The following is a 5,057-nucleotide window of genomic DNA, read 5'->3' on the forward strand; positions in this document are numbered from 1 at the left end:
ACACTAGGTGTCGGATTGGGTTGTCTTTGATGTACCAATCAGTGAGATCCATAGCGGGGGTCAAAACCTGGGTATGTTGGGACAGTCCAAGAATTCATCTGAGTGGGTGATCATAGTGACAGGATCAGCTCCTTTGTCGGACAAAGGTAATGATCGGGGATGCACTCTCTCTGATGGAAACCAAGACTATCGGCAACCTTTAGACATGCAACCTAAGACTCTTGTCTTCAGAGCTGAAATCACAGAATAGAGATTTCTGCAACCTCTGCAAAATCTCTCTTGCCGCCTCCTTCCTGCCGCCGCCATTACCTTTAGTTCGATCTCCAGTTCTTGGGAGAAATCAAGATCTGATCTTGATACCAATCTTTTGGGAAAAGATTGATTGGAGCTGTACTCACAAGCCATCAGATGATTCTTGCGAAGGTCAAGTTCTTTTGAAGAACATTGTTGATTCTACTCCATCCTGCACTGCGCCATCTTCAGTGGGAGCAGTCTTTGGATCCTTCCTTGGGCGTGAACACCTCCATTGGGAGATACTAATTCTCCATATCAGGTACATCCTCCCTCCTACTCCTTTTGGTTCAGATCTGGTTTGGTTCATGGTTCAAGATTGATCCTTGAAAAATATGTTTTTCTAAAATAGGGAATTCGATTCCCTGCAAAGATGGGAGAATTTTTTTTGAAATTTGCCCAGTCCATTCCGCAAGACTTGGGCGTCCATGTGATGGATATCCCATCCTTCAGTGGTATCAGAGCCATGGTTCAAATCTTGAATCAATTTAATTCAGATCTGAACCTGCGCAAATGGGCAGAAGGTGTTCTACCCAATTTGCGCAGATAAGTGTTTTTGGGAATTTGCTCCCAAAATTATGGGCGAATAATCTCAAATTAAATTTTATATAAATCTGATTATTGTTTAGAATAGTTCTTTATGATTTTCTTGATTTATGGGCTGTTCGTACAAGAGGAGATCGAATTCTTTGTTTGCACAGGGAACCTGCAAGCTTTGCAGTTTCTTGATTTACTCATTACATTTGGTCTGCAAATAATTTTTTTTATTTTTTTAGACTCAATGTATTAGGTATTCGATCTGATGTAATTATAATAGAAATTAGGTTTTCTATTTATTTTTTTGGATCGAAGATGGCGGCGCAAGGAAGGAGATTTCGCAGATGGGACATTCGCTACCTGTGATTTGCAGTTTGTGAAACTGCATTCTGTGATCTAACCTCTGTTTTGCATGATGGATTGTACAAACAGCCCTGGATTGACTGATTCTTGTTTTGTTTCATCAGTTCTTTAATTTCAGATCATTTTCTTGAATTAAAGATCAAACCCTAGACCCATTCGAACCAATATTGGTTCAAATTGTTTGGACTGAATCTAGGGTTCGATCATGGCTGAATATCAGCCCTATTTTTTTTTTAATGGGCCTAAGGATTGATAATTAATTGGATATTTAATTCGGCGCAACCTGTAAGGCCAAGTTTTAAATTGTTAAAACTACCAAAAGCCCACTTCATAGGATAAAGCTATATGGGCCGAACTGTGTAACCCTAATTCAGCCCATATACCTAGATGATATTAATTGTTAATATTATGGATTAAAATGGGTTTCAAATGGGATTTTACAGATAATTAATTGATTGGATCAATTCCTCCCTGCATGTGATGTATGGATGTGTGATGTGCTACGTTCATGGGCCATAAGTGCTTGGCCCATGCAGATTCGATAGTGGCTCTTGCGCACACCATGGCTGAATGCACATCATTGCCATGGTGTCCCTCCTGGTCATTGGATGACCTTTCTCATTGGTGGACCCCACACCTCCTGAAGATGTTACGTGCGGAACCCTAGTCGATTTAGGCCCATCGAAATCTGGCTTTATGAAAGTCAGTGGGAGCCACTTTGGTTTGACCTAAAATAAACTAGGGCGTAATTCTTGTTCCCTCCAGTAAATATGAGTGCACGTGATAGGGAGATTCATATGATGAACTCTCTAAAGGCCTTTCATCATTAGCATGAGGATGGGTTCTTCAGTAATGGGGAAACGCACCAGAAAATGGGCTATCCATTTGCTGATGGGCTTGTCCAAGTGTTTCATAAGATGATAGCGGCGTCATAGACCGATGTGGGAGGGGCTTCACCAGAAAATGGGAACTCTCTCACGATACCTTGGCATTCACGAATATGATGGGTGAGCACTCACTGGACAAAAAGGTTTACCTGAAAATGGCTATGAACCTTGTCTGACAGAGGCCAAAGGGAAAACTCATATGATGAGTGGATATGATCCTTCACAGAAAGGTGGTGGGGTTTTGCAACTGAAACAGTTGGCTCCATGCACCCTATGTGGTTTCCCACATTTCTAGAGACAAGTCGCTGCTCCGTCCCTGAGAAGGAGGGAAAACTCAGGGATGAACAAATGGGAATGGAACATAGATTAAAATCCATGTCTATGATATGAACATGAATCAAATAAGGTTGTGGACTGATATTTGTTGTTTTATCAGAAAATGGCAAACGAACAATTTTCAAAGCTTCTTGATGACAACAAGCTTAAGGGCCCAAACTATGCCGACTGGTACCGTAACCTAATGCTGGTTTTAACATCTGAAAAATTGGACAAGGTAGTCAAGTCTCCTGCTTCGGAGCGTCCAGGTGATAGGGCTTCTGAAGCCCGTAGGAGAGAATTCCAAGATTGGGAGGATAAAAACTCCCTAGCCCGCTGCTATGTCGTTGCTTCTTTGGACAACTCAATACAGAGGCAGTTCGAACAAATCGAACTCGCTAAGGACATATTGGACAGTCTGAAAACAATGTACGAAGAGCAGAACCGTTCTACTCGGCAGAAGGTCTTGAAAATGTTCATGACCGCTCAGATGTCCAAGGGGCAGAAAGTTCACGACCATTGTCTTCGGATGATGGAATACATTAACGAGCTAGAAGCCCTTGGATCCGGGCTAGATCTTGGCACTCAAGTGGATGCCATTCTGAACTCCTTGCCCTCTTCCTTCAATGGGTTCATATTAAACTACAATATGAACAAGTTGAATGTCAGCGTCCAAGAGCTCAGCAATATGTTGCAAAGGGCCGAGGACTTACTTAAGAAGGATGAGCCTGTGGTGATGTTTGTTGAAGCTAACAAAACGGGCAAGAAAAAGAGAAAGGCAAAGAAGCCTCAGAAGAAGACTATCAAGCCCAAGAAGCAGAAGAAGGACAGGACAGTAGATACATGCCACTTTTGCAAACAAACCGGCCACTGGAAGAGGAACTGTCCTCAGTACCTGGAATCCAAGAAAGGCAATTTCGAATCTTGTGTCATAGAAACCAACTTATTGGTGGCTTCTGCGTCCTGGTGTATTGATTCTGGGGCTTCAACTCATGCGTGTAACTCACTGCAGGGGTTCAAGGTAAGCAGAAGGCTGAATGATGGAGAAGTGATGCTCTACTTGGGGACTTTTGCAAGCGTTGCTGCTACGGCAATAGGCACCGTAGAATTAAAATTTAGAGAAGGAAATATTGTACTTAAATATTGTCTTTTTATGCAAAATCTAAGAAGAAATTTGATTTCTGTCTCAAAACTGTGTGCGGATGGATATTCTGTCTTTTTCAGTAATACGATTACTATTAAAAGAAACAATAAATTCATCGCATATGGGGAACTGGAGAACGGTCTCTATGTTCTACATCCTTCTCTAGAAACTAACATAGCCGAAACTACGTCGGCTGAAATCCCCAAGAAAAGAGCACGTGATACAGTTAATCCCACGTGCCTGTGGCATTACCGACTTGGCCATATCGGTATTGACTGAATCACAAGACTGGTAAAGGATGGTCCTTTGGATTTTCTAACTGTAGAAGATCTTCCCACTTGTGAGCCTTGCCTTCAGGGTAAGATGACAAATAGGCCATTTAATGGTAAGCCTGAAAGATGTACAGGCACGCTTGACCTTATACATACTGATGTATGTGGTCCCCTGAGTGTTAGGACCCGTAACCAACACGTGTATTTCATTACATTCACCGATGACTATTCTCGGTATGGTTACGTGTACCTAATGAGACCTAAGTCTAAATCCTTTGAAAAGTTCAAAGAGTTCAGACAAGAGGTCGAGAAACAGTTAGGGAGATAAATTAAGTCCCTTCGATCAGATCGAGGCGGCGAATATCTCTCTGACGAATTCAGGGACTACTTAAAGGTAAACAGGATAGTATCACAGTTAGCTCCTCTTGCTACACCACAACTTAACTGTGTTTCAGAGATGAGGAATAGGACCCTATTAGATATGGTCTGATCATTTCTCATCCATTTAGAGTTACCCACATCTTTTTGGGGATACGCATTAGAGACTGTGATATACGTGCTGAACCGGGTTCCAACCAAATTGGTTCCTAAGACTCCCTATGAGCTTTGGACCGGAAAGAAACCAAGTGTACGACACTTGAAGATTTTGGGTTGTCCGGCTCACGTTAAAAGAACGAATCCGGACAAATTGGAATCCAAGACCAGCCGTTGCCTATTCGTAGGCTACCCAAAGGGCTCAGTGGGCTACCTATTCTATGATCCAAGTGAGCATAAGGTGTTCTGCAGTTGGAATGCACAATTCTTGGAAAATGACTATATCCTGGACAATCTTCGTCAAAAAATTGTTCTTGATGAGGAGAGCTCAAATGCAGTGGGAGGTGTCCCACAAGTTCCAGGTAGTGATCAACCTAGAAGATCTACCCGGGTGTCCAGGCCACCGGTCCGTTTTGGTTACGATCAGGATAGTTACCTGGTCGAAACCTTGACTAGTGAAAAGGATCACATGACTTATACGGAAGCTATGTTGGACATAGACTCCCTTAAATGGGTAGATGCCATGAGAGCTGAGATGGACTCAATGGAGACCAATGGAGTCTGGACTCTAGTGGATCCGCCCTCCGGGGTAAAAGCAATTGGTTGCAAATGGATTTACAAGAGGAAGAAGGGCCCCGATGGCAGGGTTGAGACCTACAAAGCTCGTCTAGTGGCGAAATGATACACTCAAAAAGAAGGCATCGATTATGGGGA

The sequence above is a fragment of the Nelumbo nucifera genome, chromosome 1 (assembly GCF_055504915.1).
Source record: "Nelumbo nucifera cultivar China Antique chromosome 1, China Antique-T2T, whole genome shotgun sequence".
Classification (NCBI taxonomy): domain Eukaryota; kingdom Viridiplantae; phylum Streptophyta; class Magnoliopsida; order Proteales; family Nelumbonaceae; genus Nelumbo; species Nelumbo nucifera.